The following is a 15,796-nucleotide window of genomic DNA, read 5'->3' as shown; positions in this document are numbered from 1 at the left end:
AATATTCTGTAGTGACTCATGTGTCTGTAGTACACGCAGCTGAGTTTATGATATCAATGTCTCATGCTTATTGGCCCTCCTGTAGGATTTTCAGAGCAAATTCCTCTCATGTGTCTGTGTTTGTGTGTTTGATGGGTTAGGCGGTTTAATAGTTCAACTTCCATCTCCAGAAAAGATGATTTATTAAAAGCCTGGATGCTTCTGGATGACACCATATGAGGCAGTGTTCAGTTGGAAACGCTCACTTTTGAAAAGTATGACCTATATGTGTTGTGAGAGGAATATTTTAAACCTCTCTCTCTCTCTCTCTCTCTCTCTCTCTCTCTCTCTCTCTCTCTCTCTTTGAGATTCTTGACATCCAAAGTGTGAAAAGGAACTTTGATTACAAGTCAACAACTTCAGTCCTGATCCTCGCAGCAGTCTGACACCGAGCCTGGCCTACTTTTTTTGGTCCCTGTGGATCAGGAGAGACAGAGCTCGTCTCGGTGTCTTTTTGTCACAGGCTTAGCGAGGCCCTGTTAGCCTGTACCTGGCTCCTTTTTAAATCTCTCTCCAACTTCAAAGCTGCCACCGCTGAAAATTGAAATGTAGCACAGTGAATAAGATCAGAACTGTAATCTCTGTGAAATTTAATAAGAAGAATGAATTTGCCTAACCAGCATGTTCCTACATGAAATTATATATTTGGCTTAAGTTATTCACACACATGCGATCAGTTCCTAGCTCCGGTCTCACTCACTTTTTTCAGGGATTACTGCTGAGCTCTGACTACAGGTGATCCAGCAGATTCACAGCTGGAGGTTTTAATCCAAGAAGATGTGAATTACACAACCACACAAGATGCTGAAAATCATACCTTTCAGTAGAGGAGACTACAACCTTCACACAGTGAAGCATTCAGACAGCTGAGCTTCATAGAACAGTTGTTTCAGCCTAAAAAGTCAGAGAAGCATCTGGATCCTTGAAATACAGAGGAGCCAAAATACCAGTTACAGAGAAGGAGCATCTGAAATAACTGACTAGACATTACACTCAAACCTTTTTACGCTATTTTGTTGTTCAGGACAAATTTTCATATTCGTAAAACTGTGTGATACCAGAGGATTTGGAAAGAGGCACCAATCTGTGAGAAAGTTGTGAACGGTAGATGGACGGTGGAAAACTGATGGTCAGGTGCATATCAGCTCTCTCAGGGTACCCATTGTGACTTGGTCCAGACATATTTAATGTCAGTATAGAAATCTATACAAAGGAGCTGGATAGCTGCTCTTTGGTATATTCTAATGAAGTTTAGGTGGTAGCATTATAGAGTAATGTTATATACTATCACTCTATTCATCAGGCTGTTGTTGTAACCAATATCTAACATCTGTCATGAGTTGATGATTGGTTTTGGTTTTTCCTTATGTTTCGTGTCTTGATTCCTCCCCATGTTCATTCTTTTATACGTTACCCTATGTCTTCCATGTGTTTGGTGATCCATGTCTTGTGTTGTAGTCCTTTGTGTATTTTCTTTTTGTTTCTTAGTAAACTAAGAAGTCTTGTAATTTTGTAATTTGTTTTCCTGCCCTTGTGTATTTCCCTCCTTTTTGATTAACCCGATCAGTTTCACCTGTATCCTGTGTGCACACCTGTGTTAATTACTCTGTGTATTTAGTTGCCCTTTTTCCCTTGTCCTGTGTTGGATCTTTGTATGTCTTTCCTGTGTTGTCTGTGTCAGTCTTCCTTGTGTTTCCTGTGTTATTTTGGACTTTTTTGTTTTAGTTTGTTTGACATTTTAGTAGTTTTGTTTTTACCTTGTGTTCTTTTGTTTAATAAACCTTTCAATTTTAAAATCTGCACTTGGGTCCGTCTTCATTTTCCCCCTAATGTGACAAATATCTTAATAATAGCTGAATCAGATGACCCCAGTATTTTTTTATCCAACTACCTATGTTCCTGTCAGAGTCTGCAGGCAGCAGCAGACAGAGAGTTGCTGCCACAGTAATGGAAGCAACACAAGATGGTTAATCACACAAATTGCCTAATGCATTCATCCATAGCAGACCAGTAACCAATAACGGGAACATAAATTGTTTCAAAAGATGTGTGTGAAAATATATTGAGATTCTGTTATATTAACTGTCTCCAAAATATCCCTATCAATAACATTTTGCAACATTACAGGATCATTTTGAATCCTTAGCTTTAAAAGAGGTCACAATCAGGTGATTAAGAAATAAGCACACAGCATTGAAATGTATCAAACACAGAAATAAACAACATTACTCACAGTAACAGATTTAAAAACAGACTTGTGTTCATTCGGCCTGGTTTCTTGTATTCACTTAACTGCCTACTCACGTCTGATTGATGTCTCTATATTAAGCTTATGTAATGCATGAGTGTATGCACAGCCTTCACACAGATGTTTACTGTAAATGTAATACATGACTTAACACCAACCTGACACATTTTTCCCTGCATAAACATCTGTTTAGTCATTGTTAGAGGTTTGTGCTATAAGACAGATAAGACAACTGCACAAAACCATGCAGGTGTTGATGATGATAGAAGAAGGAACTTATGCCTTTAAAAATCAAACTTTAGCCTTTGACTAAAACTAAGATGACTGTTAAAGCCAAAAATATGAAAAGGTTACAGAGTCGTGACGTAGAGTGGTTGTAAGACAGGAGTGATTACGTTGTGACTCAACCTTACTGAAAGCATCGCTCTGGCTCCCACCCAGGCTCACTCCCAGCCTGGTTCCACTTGATCATCTGGGATTAGGAGCCTGAGTGGGAATGGCAGAGATGGGCTTATGTACACCGTCATACACACACACACACACACACACACACACACACTGAATTCTCAGCGGCTGAGTTTTGCACCTTTTGTTTCTTTAGACATGAGATGACAAGGGATTAAACTCATCAAACAAGTGAGCCCCGCAGCAAACAATACGCACATTCAGGGAGTTTTTAAAATTTGCACACGCGGGATGACGCCATTATCAAGTCACTGGGATGCCTGTCTCAAGGAAATCAGGGTGTGAGTGGCAGCCCCCTCCTGAGATGACAAATATCACAGTAATCCCATTAGAAGTGTGAGAAGTGCTCTGTGTACTCGATGAAAAACTATTTTTTGAGGACAGAAAGCATTTAAGGCTGTTCGGTTTGGCCTGTGATTTGCTGTAACTTTTCCTACCTGCATCAGGCCCAGTCTAGAGATGAAGCAGACAGGTGGGGTCACAGCAGCATGGCACCATATGGTGACGAGCGAGTCACCCCAGCAGCAGTGGTTTGATGCCCCGCAGGCTGTCGAGGAGGTGTTGAACTTCACTGCATGTCAACCTGGCAACTGTCCCCCCAGCTAACATCAACTACGTCCACATAAACTACATATTACTCCCTGAAACACAGACAAGAAAACAATTTAACAATACAAACTTTTGATATTCAACAAAGTCAAGGCAATCCTTTATGGAAGCAGTTGGTGTGTTGGTTCTCAGTGCCCATCAGTGAAGGAGCAATTAGTGGCCAAGTGATATGATGGGTAGAATCAGTGTTGTCAGTACCTTACGCTTTCTTAAAGAGAACCTTGGTCTGTTGCGAGTGGCTATGCATGCTGCGGAAGCAGCAGTGTAATGTTTCCAACATGATGCCATGTCGCAACAGAAACCAATGCTATGTTGAAGGTTCTTGCATTTAGATCAATGCTACATGCAAAGGGTTGGATGTGCAGACATTTTCACTGTGTGAGGGGGACTCACTCTGGCTACTTTTTGAGTTTCGTGGGCGAATCATCCCAGAGCAGTCAGGTGTGTGTGTGGCTGATTGGTCCTGATTGAGACCAGGTGTGGGTAGTTTCTATATACCAGTGAGTGTCAGTGCTCTGTGCTGACTCATTGTCTCACCTTCAGAGATAGTGAGAGGCTCCCACTGTGTGTTTAAGCAATCAAAGTGTCCCAGTAGTACAGTAGTTCGTTTTCGCAGGGCCAATAAAAAATAAACAAATATTAAAGCCCCTTGGGCCATCTTTGTTTTTACTGAGGAGTTTTTCCAGGGTCTCCCTGAGAGTTTGCTGTCTGGTCAGCTGCTTGTCAGCGGCAGTTTAGTTCCCCTTGCCCCAGTTTTGTTTGGATTCTTTCTTGCTCATTATTATTGTCTTTTCCCCTTTCCCTCTTATCGCGTGCAATATTAGTGGTTATTCCTTTGGGATAACTTTCAGAACCCCCCTTCCCTCACAGTCCGCAATTGTGTCCCACTCCCCTGCATCCTGACACACTGCTCTACTCTTGAAAATGATTCTCTGATTGTCTTTCAACCTCTCATGTTTTCATTCATCCTGTTACCTGTTGCTCTTCTGGGTTTGCACTGGCTGCAATACATTTCCAGAGTATTTCCTGCTGCCTTCTCACATTGACTCACCTTGAAATTTTACCAAGAGGCTGAAAAGAAAAAGTCTGAACAAAGTCAGGGTAAAGTTGAGTCTATCTCTGGAACTCACTACCAACTCAACTCAGAAACACAGATTCTTTCCCCATCACAACTCAAAACACATCTGTTTAAAACCGCCTACTCCGTCTGACGCCAATTGCACTGTCACTTTTTATTGTTTCTATTTTCTTAAAACTTTGTCAGTTTATATTGTTTTCATTTGTTTTTTTTTTTATTTTAATGTAAATTAGTGTATGTGTATGTATATGTGTATGTATATATATATATACATATTGTGTGTGTGTGCGGTGTCCTTGAGTGCTGAGAAAGGCCCCTCTAAGTAAAATTTATTAGGGCCCGAGCACCGACAATGTCGGCGAGGCCCTCTTGTAATTATTATTATTATTATTATTATTATTATTATTATTATTATTATTATTATTATTATTATTATTTATTATTATTACCTGGGTTCATGTACAGCTATTCTAGATAAGATTTATATAATTTTTGGGCATTTAGTACATGTGTAAATACAGCTACAGCTGCCTGGTCTGAATCTTTATTGGCACAGTTTTGGTCAAGCTCTTTCTTTCAACTTTGATGTCAAAGTCCATTCATACCTTTCAATATTCACCTATTTATTGTTTATCCTCAATGACCTGGTGTCAGTGTAACAAATACCTATATAAAAAGTATTCAGGAAGAGTTGACCTTTAACATTGTTTGCCAACGGAGTATTTTGATTTTCAGCAGGCGTATGTATTTGAGTTTCTTAACATTTAGCTTGTGACAGTGAATGCAAACAAGTCTCACAGCGCCGAGAAAATGCAGCTAATGGAAAAGTGGTCACTGAAAATGGACACCCATACTAGGTTTTAAATTGCACATTGGCACTGTTAAAAGTGTGAAAAGCAGCAGCTAAGGAACCCTGTCAGGAAACAGCAGGAAAATACAGATCAAAAGTGAGAATGATGAAACTAAATTGTTCAGAGAATTGGCTGAAAAAGGTTGTGAAATTGAGTGTTAACAGAAAAAGGGTCAAAAAAGATTTCAGCACAGCTTCATTCAAAAAATTTGAATGAGACAGGACTTCAAAATAAATTCAAGAGTATGAATCATCTCAGAAATATATTGACCTTTTTGGAGAGCTCTAACACAACACTACATGTATGTCATTTGCAGACTCAGAAAGCAGTGTGTTATTTAAAACTAACTCACAACAATTCACAATATTCCTCTCAAAGATTGCTCAATGTAAAGATGATACACTGATTTATCTCATAGCTGCTGCAGTGAGACCATACAGATAGGACAGCACCATGCTGAAATCTTATCAAGAGAAGACAGAATTACCAACAAAATTATAACTGTGAATGTTTCCAAATAGCAAGAAGAACTCCTTTTTTTACATGACTCAGACCTCATGCTCAGGGTGGAGTCTTAAATGCTGTTGCAATTCATCTGGAACTTTTAGAGGTTGAAAAAAATGTATATGAAGTTAGATAAATGCTTCTAAATTAACTCACAGCTTCAAGTAAGAAGAACAGGGTTCCTGAAAAACCTGGAAAACCTGGAAAACAGTTGACCAGTTTTCCAGTACTGGAAAACACTGGGAAAATGGGAGAAAAAGTAAAATGTCCTGGAAAATCACATATAGTCCAGGAAAATTATTCCAACATGGCTGCGTGCACCTGACCCTATTAACAAAACACATCCCCATTCATTGAAAGTTGGGTGTACGCTGTGCTGGAAAAGACAGCGACACTGCGCAACTTTCTTCACATCTTTTCTCCTTCACTTCATAATCATGCATTCACAGAAAACTGGGGTATATTGTTTATGTTTTATGGTACATGAACCTTGTAGAGCGCTCTTTTGATTCAAAGAGTCTTATATTTAAGTTATAGTGTGACCAGTGGAGTCGGGCTGAGAGCTTGGGGGTCTGTGCCTCACAACTTTCTCTGCAGGCTGAGAGCTCAATTACTGTACTCTAGCTCAGTTGTTCTCAAAGTGGGGTCCTAGGACCCCTGGGGTCCGCGAACCATAGCATGGGGGTCCGTGAAATAATTTGAATACATTTCTAATAAATTATAAAATTGTGCTGTCATTACAAAACAGCATATACACCATTGTTATGATACCATTTGGTGGCTCGAAGGGATATGTGAGTCTTGTTACTGTTAATTTTCTGAAAGCGTTTAAGATCAATTACTTGAAAAGTATAAATGTTGTCATGTTGAGTCCACAAGGAATCAAATGTCCCTCTGTTTTAAAGTATACAAGTGGTGTTTACTTGATTCAAATTGAAGTGGTATCTGTTTATCACTATGGTACAGGTCTGAAGTATTTCATTGATACGTTTTACAATACAAATAGTTCCAAGGGCAACTAAGAGTGCAAATGGTAGTAAGCATGTTCTTTAGTGATGGGAACTTGGGCTCTTTTCAGAGAGCCGGCCTTTTGACTCCCGAACGGCTCTTAATTTAGGATCTTTTGTAGCCGTATATTTTACCTTAACTTTGCAAAAACTAATGGTCTGTGTGTTGAAAACCCTTTTACGTACGGTGTTTTTATGAGAAGCCTTATAATTGCCCAGTTTTGTGCATTTATTCTTTTACAAAACCATTCTCACCCTGATCCTAGGGTTATGATAAGGGTTAGGGTTGGGGTTGTGATTAGGGTTAGGGTTAGGGTTGTGATTAGGGTTAGGGTTAGGGTTGTGATTAGTGTCAGGTCCAGGAATCGTCACAGCAGAGTCAAGGAACACACGGACAACTTTTTCAGCTAGCTCGCTTTTGCAAAAGGGAAGACTGATCCATGTTCACCACAAAGTGTGGTCGATCATCTTCAAAGTCTCCTCTGTTGCTCAGCTGTTTTATTGAAAGCATAGGCGTGATCGTATTACAAAGGGCGTGATAATATTTCATTGGGTTTGCACAAAAGTCAGTCACAAGTTGCTGGGCAGAATCACCTTGAAGATGTTTCTCTCAATGTGCTGCTACCTCTTATCACATCCTGAAAGAACACAAAGTGCTGGCAGATGATAAGAAGTTTGCACAGTTCTCACAATTAGGGTAAAGGTTAGGGCTGTGATCGGGGTTAGGGTTGTGATTAGGGTTAGGGGTAGGGTAAGGGTTGTGATAAGGGTTAGTGTTAGGATTAGGGTTAGGGTTAGGGTTAGGGTTAGGATTAGGGTTAGGGTTAGGGTTGTGATTAGGGTTAGGGTTGTGATAAGGGTTAGGGTTAGGGTTAGGATTAGGGTTAGGATTAGGGTTAGGGTTAGGGTTAGGGTTAGAACCAGAACTAAACTTAAGCAAACAGAACCAGAACCAAACTCATGCAAACAGAACCAGAACCAAACTCAAGCAAGCAGAACCAGAATCAAACCCAAGCAAACCCAACCAGAACCGAACCAGAGCCGAACCAGAGCCGAACCAGAGCCGAACCAGAGCCGAACCAGAGCCGAACCAATACTGAACCATGACTGAACCAGAACCATACCAGAACTGTACCAGAACTGTACCAGAACCGAACAAGAACCGAACCAGAACCGTACCAGAACCGAACTCAAGCAAACAGAACCAGAACCAGAACCAAACTCAATTAAACAGAACCAGAACCAAACTCAAGCAAACAGAACCAGAACCAGAACCGAACCAGACCCGAACCAGAACCAAACCTGAACCGTACCAGAACTGAACCGAACCAAACCGAACCAGAACCGTACCAGAACCGTACCAGAACGGAACCAGAACGGAACCAGAACAGAACCGAACCAGAACCGTACCAGAACCGAACCGTACCAGAACCGAACTAAGGCAAACAGAACCGGAACAGAACCAAACTCAACCGAACCGTACCAGAACCAAACTCAAGCAAACAGAACCGGGACCAAATCAAGCAAACAGAACCAGAACCAAACTCAAGCAAACAGAACCAGAACCAAACTCAAGCAAACATTATTAATGTCCTCAGGTTGGCATTGAGAAAAATCAGATGCCTCAGCTTGGATGGGCTGATCCGATTTCTCCTCCCAGTGAGTACTTGCCCGGTCTTCAAGACTCTCTCTGAAGGAACAGATGAAGCCAGGATACACAGCCTCCCCTCCATCACCTGTATTCCATATCCTCACATGTGATTGGCCGCATGGCCGCCATGCTGACCAATCAAAACAAAGTTCTGCTGTGAGCAGAGCTGGGGCTGAGCACTGTGAGAGCTAAGCAGCGAAAGGAAAAAACTGGAGCCGGCTCTCTCTCGATGCGAGCCGGCTCTTCTGATTCACTATAAAGCATTGACTCTCAGAGCCGCAGCTTTTGATCATGACACATCACTAATGTGCTTAATCTGTGTTACAATTATGAGGGGGCCATGGACAATTTTCTCCCCTGTAAGGGGTCTCTGGCTCCAAAAAGTTTGAGAACCTAGCTAGCAGGAGTGCAAACTCCCGATAGTGAAAACAAACGGAACAAAAAGAGCGACACAGCTGCACAGAAACTCCACGTTGTAGACATCGCTGATCATAATAGACATCGCCATGCAGGAAGACAGTTTACATTTTTTTAAATCTCTGAGAGATCTTCAAATACAGAGTGCGTCTTTACACCGGTGCGATTTTTTTAGAGTTTACGGTAACTCAAATAAAAAAACGTGACATTCAAGCAGCAACTGCAAGAGCTAAAGAAATGTAGGTCAGCGCAGAAATGGTAACAACTGCTGTTCCTCAAGTGTCCACCTGAGGCTGGCTCCTATAGTGAGACAATCTCAAGATGACCCCATATTAGCTAACCTAACCTCACAGTATAGCTCCATCTCCCATTCAAGACAACTTTACACGGGCAAAGTTACGCCCAGTTGATGTTATGGCTAGCCGTCTTTTAGGTATCACAACAGCTTAAAGTTGCTCAACCTCTTTGCCTTGCCTTGGATAATTTTTCAAGCTAATTACAAAAATGTAATATTGCCTGCATTATAATTTTTCACACTAGTAGATCGTTCAAGAAGTCTCCAGTGCCCACGCAGCTGATTGGATTCTAATATTATCTCGTACTGTAGCAGCACTTATGAGCATGCGCACCAGTCTATGCTAACCGTTCCTGGCTTGTTGGCTTCTTTAGTGTTTGACATTGATTTAGTTTTGGTTGCCAGAGGACATTGGAGTAGGGACTGTTGTATATTTTCCCTGTTGAGATAACAATGGTGAGTGGGCCATGTGGTCACTTAGCCATCAAAGATGTGGGTGAGCTGGTGGTGAGTCTGGTGCGTTCCAAACGCTCTTTGCTTTTTGAGTAATGTAACTAACAAAAAGAATCTAGCTGTGTGAGAAATATTTTAGTTTACCATGTTGTAGCTAGCTAATAAATTAGCCACGGGTGTAGACTGTTGTTTTTTGATAACTTGTTGTTTGACAACCTCTTACCCAAATCCAGCACAACCCGCTCCTCCCAGTGCGATAACTTCTGTGTATGATAAAACAAACACGCCACGGCCAGTGAGGTCACTGTTGTTGCGTCCACTTTTTAAAAAATCTACTGTCCACATTGATACAGTCTACAAATTATTTAATTTCCATCATGTCAACAAGTCATTAAGTCAGTTTTATTATTATACCCACAATGCAATCACAGACACCTCAGTGCTGCTATTATACTTTTATTTGAATGTAGGCTATGCTGTACCTTATACTGAGTCTCTGCCTTTAATCTAATTTTTTCCATCCATGCTTTGTTGAATCCATAAACTGTGCAGTCAGGGTTCTGTATTTTCTATAATACGGATGCCAACCTGTTCAAATCACTTTGAGAAACCAGCTTACATCATAAAAAAACTTGTATCCTCATGGTTGAACATGCTATCAGTGTAAGGATGCTCTACTTCTGTGCATCTCAGTGCATGAAGTTGTATTAGCGTAAGCAGCTCTAGTGGGTTTTAACCTTATAATCATTGCAGCTTTATTCCCATACATTACCCGCTGGCTACAGTGTGGGTAGAGTTGCTGCACAGTGAGGCAGTCTGTGAAATCTTCTGTGTGCTGGATGTCAAAATGATAAAAAGGAAAGATTTTTATCCACATTTTATCACGCAGTTGATATCAACCAACTGCAACATAAAACTACAAGTAATAGTTCTAGACATGGGATTGAAAAAAAAGGTAACAACACAAATGACTGATAGATTAAGATACATTTCAATTTATGAAGGATTTTTTTCAAGGGAGAGGAAAGAGAGGCAGCAGAGAGACAAAGAGAAAATGGCAGAACGAAGATGTCAGGGATCATATATGTGTCCACATTATGAGCATACAGAAGGCTGCTGAGCACACTCAGCTGCTCTGATGTCTCTGCTTATTTAGCTTTCTGTTCCCTATACTTATTTTACACCTCTCCTACACTGCTCTCACACATTTTCAAACTCTCTGCCTAACCCTCCTCTAACCCTTCCTTCTTATCCTCCCTCCCCCTCTCTGCTTCCATCTCTTCCTTCCTCAAATCCCTACAACCACCACCAACACCACCACACCACCCCACCCCCCATCTTCCCAGCCTGATTTAGACCTCTAGCCTGAGAGGAGCATCAGAGCACAATGGGTTAGCGGCGGCTGAGCTTAAATGGAATGAGAAAACCGGAAAATTCTCTTTCATGAATAGATGCAAACATTCGGCGGGGTGAGGGTGAATGAAGGAGAGAGAGGAGGATGAGATGATGCAGGCTGGGATGAAGGAGGAGGGTGATGAAGATGGAGAAAAATGGCTGTAGATGGGGTGAAGGTCAGAGGAGAGGGGGCAGCAGCTGGACACAGACTGATGATGGTTTTTAATTCCAAAAGGGTCAAGACAATAAATTGTTTTGTGACATTTGTGGCTAAATAATAATCTTAAACTACCCCATGCTTATGCATATGGAGAGTTTTGTCCTTGACTGCAAATACTTTCAATTAAACTCTGCTTCGTATCTTGTTGTCTAAAGTCAGAAGAAGATTGTCCTTTTCACCCTGGTTCAATATGTTAGGTTTTTAAAGATGCATTTCACAAAAAAACTGCAGCTGCTCTTACTTAAATCTTTTGCAATCCTTCTGCAAACATACTGGCCATATAAATATACATTCCACTGTACATTGTTAGGTGGTGCATGAGAAACTTCTTTGTCTGTGGCTATGCAGCTAGTTCAGTCTGATTAAACTGATATTATCTTCAAGGCTGAGGCAATTTCACTTCACTTCTCTGATCTGAAAAAGCACACATGAGCAAACATTAGTAATGTTGTCATATTAATAAGCCGTGTAGGCGATAATGTATAGTGAGCGAGTTGTCAAAGCACATTGTAACCCCTACAGGGTGAGCCGGACCCCGACCTGAAGGGCTGCTTCCTACACAGCAAAAACTCCAACCTTACCAAGTGTATTTGTAGACAGAATGTCTGATTACAATTCATATAAGCCAAATTCACCTGAAAAGCCCAGGAATAAATCTAATTTTAAGGTGTTACAGGCCAAAAATGATGACTTAACTGATAAAAAAATAGAAATATCTGCCAGGATAGCAAGCCAAATTTCCTTGATGCATTTTTGAAACATGCAATTCTTATTTAAAGAAGAAATGTAAGAAGAAAAATATTTTTTTCCTGTTAAAATCCTCCAGTGTACCTGCAGTTTTGTCAACCCAATGTTGCTATGAAGCCATCCAAGCAGTCTGCGCTTTATTATGAAAAGCTTACCAAATCCCAGGAAATTAGCTCTTGTCAGAGACTCTATAGATTTGATAACTTGTTGTTCACTATCACTGTTCCTTTCTACCGTACCACCATCATGTCAACAAAATAAAAGTGAAATGGCTAAAATTCATAATGAGGCTTTGGCTCTGCAGTCTCAAAACCAAAGTTGGGAAGTCACAGACGCTGCATTGACTTTTTTTGCAGTCTGCCAGTCTAATGTAAGCAAACATCAGGCAGATTATCGCTGCTTGCCTGACACTTCTGAGTCACTTTTCTGAAGATTATGAAAATGTCACACTACAATTAAGCACTGACTTTTAATATTGAATGTGGTCAGTGTGGGCTCTGTTCATGAAGAAGTGTTTGGGTTTACTTGAGTAGTGCTTCTGCAGTTTGGGCACAGCTGATCTAAAATTTGTAGACTTCCATCTTGGGCTGCTTGAGAAACATACCTTTTCAAATGAAATTTGTCTTCAACTTTTAGGCAAATGCCATAAAAGGCAGCAATGTAATGTCAGTCCTTTCAGTTTTCAGAGTTTTTATAATGTATCCTGCATTTATGCTACGAAGCAAAGCGCCAGATCGTCTCCACACTTTGTCATCTTGTCATAACCCTTAGGTTTGCCTGAAGCCTCATACTCCATCTGTTTCCTGTGTGTTGAATAGTTACAGCTCCATTTCTCTCTCACGCACAGGCAAAAAAACCTGACAGACTGAGAAAAAGACACAAATGCACACAAATAACTCTCAGAAACATCTTTTGGCAGCTAACTTCATTAGGCAGGATGAGGGTGTATGTGTTCAGAGGATATTCTTGCTTCATCTGCTGCCATAACACACACACACACACACACACACACACACACACACACACACACACACACACACACACACACACACACACACACACACACACACACACACACACACACACATTTTCCCACATGTTCAGCCATGCCAGCTACATGCATCCTTTTCTCCTTGTTATTAACTCCCCTCCCCTCACAGCACAATGAGAAGTTAGAACAGAAGTTATGACCCCGAGTCTGTGACACGCTCCTCACTCCTGACTCTCCTGCAAACACACAAACACACACACACACTTTGCATGGATGCGTAGGCATTGGAAAGATGGCGTTTCTCAGCTCAGGGTCACATGTGTTTGAGTCACAGCAGAGCTCAGCTTGTTTTTACATTCAAATAAACACAGTCTTGGTGTGTTGACACTATATGAGCACCAAGCCCTACAGTCTGACCTCAGAAAACCTGCACTCTGGCCTCATTTTACCCGGCTGAGCTCCCCGAAATGGGAGGTTTCTAGGATTAAAAGCAAACATGGGCTGAAAAGAGAGCACACTACTCTGGAATTAGAGCAATTTTCTGGATTTTTGAGACCCTTGTAGCAAGGCATACTTCCTGCAGCCCCTGCAGCCCTCTCTGTCTGCCACACTGACCCTTCTCCCGCCCAAATCTCCTCACTAACCATGTGTGTATGTTTGTTCGCCTATGCGTGCAGCCTCCCTGTCTGTCCATTCAGCGGAAGGTTGTGAGCGCTGATGTTTGCACAGTCCCAGCAGACATATCCAATCTGAGAACAGCTGAATCTCTGCAAACATGAAGCCCTATGGAGGCGGAACAGATTGGAATGGGGGCATTCTCATGTGCTCTTATGTGCTATAAATAGCCGTCTGATTTGTTTACGCTCATGCAAATGATGCTTTATGAGCTTATTAACAGTAGTGTGCACTGCTGTGCTGAAATGCTCACTTGTTAAGGTGTGATGCATGTACATTTCATCCTCTATGATGCAGGTTTAACACCTGCTTGTCCTCTTACACATCATTTATCTGTCATTTCAATATTTGATCTGAAAAAAATAGTGTTTTATTTGCTATATATGTGAGGAATCTGTTGTCTTCACTGTCATACCTCTAAAACGTCAACAGCCTGACATATGCTGGCGTGAAGAGCATCCTCTCCCTCCCTCCCTCTCTAGTTTTACCTCTTTTAAAAACCAACACACACACTTCCTTGCAGAGCTGCAGCTCGGGACTAACTCCTCTAAGCTTGGTGTGCCTGATGACCTCGTCTGATCTCGGCCCTCACACATCACTGCCCCTGAATCCCAGTTATCCCAGTTATCCTTAGAGGCCTCATATCTGTAAACACCAAATATATACACACAGTGACTTAATGAGAGGATGTGTTGTTCCCCATGTGAAGCGGCAGCATGAGTCAGTGTGTGTATGTGTGTGTGTGTGTGTGTGTGTGTATGTGCACAAGCACTGGATTGGGGGTGGGCGTCCTCATCCTGTCACTTCCTCTGTTCCTCTGTCTGCTCAGGTTCTGGGATGACTGTACACACAAACAACAGACTACAGACAGAACAGGTTACACAGACTATCCAACATGTTGGCTTCATCTTCATCTCACAGTAATGCTCACAGAGAGTCTTTATTCTTCTGATAGCACATTTATTGGATGCATCAAAACACCAGACGTGCAGGAACTGTTTCTCTAAACAGCCAAAGTTATGTCCATAACTTTTACTACCCTGACAATGTTAGAAGCACAATAAGGCAATACAAATACCTGACTTGAAGAGGCGGGAAACAACAGGTTTTAATAATCATTAACTATTATTTAATTGCTGAAATGTCATTGCCCATTGTTGAAACAATGTTTATGGTTCCATAGTTAAAGATTTTTGAACATGCATTTGTCGAAATTGAATCAGCGTCTATGTTTAGTCCATATTTAGTCCATATTTCGCCAGGAAATCTGCTTGTGTCACAAGCCTCCTCACACGTTCACACACAAACAGATGCAAACAGTGTTTTTAAGCTGCATGTCATAAATATAGCAGTGGCTGTGAGGGTGAGCAGGGTATCACAGTCACCAGGCTCCTGACCTAGAATCTAACAGGCACGGCCTCTATGTCACTCCAGCACTCATCACTGTCAGCTACATAGATCTGGATACGTAATGTTGTCATTACATATTAATTAACTGAGGGGTCTTTCTGCCTTCAGAGTTATAGCTGTGAAGACTAATAGCCTGAGGATGTGCAGTCCTCTTTTTTACCCTTTGTTTAAAACTGCTCCCTTGATTCCTCTGGACCTCCTTGTTAACATTATACAGCCCATAAAGTTCAGTATTTATGATTTTTGTATGAAAAATGTAATGTTTTGTAATAACATCATAGAGATGATTTCTATAACCGCTGGAAGATTATTTTAGAGCAATGAAATGGAAATAATAATTTCCATCCTCTTTTGAACTTGAAAACGAACAGGATATTTTAATTGAAAGGCAAAAAACGTGTTTTGAGACAGGTTGATGTTATTGTCATATTTAGGGTTGTATTCACGCTAGTTAAAAAAAATGATTGAATTAGGTTTAAAGCTACATCTGCACGTATTTCTAAACGTAAACTGTTTTAGTGATGGTATGGGGGTGATAATTTGTTATCAGTCTGTCACGTCAAACACCAACTGGCAGCCTGCTATCTTGGCATATGTCCACCACATTTAAACAGTAATTGCCAAGAAAGTGAGCGTTTCCCAAAACTTTAGTTTCTGTTGTCTAAATGAAAATGTCTAAATAGAGTTTCCTTAAATCCCCACCTTGGAAGGTGTTTTTTAAAATCTATTCTTTTAGTGATC

Source organism: Notolabrus celidotus, chromosome 3 (genome assembly GCF_009762535.1).
Source record: "Notolabrus celidotus isolate fNotCel1 chromosome 3, fNotCel1.pri, whole genome shotgun sequence".
Taxonomy (NCBI): Eukaryota; Metazoa; Chordata; class Actinopteri; order Labriformes; family Labridae; genus Notolabrus; species Notolabrus celidotus.
Note: the sequence above shows the minus strand (reverse complement) of the source record.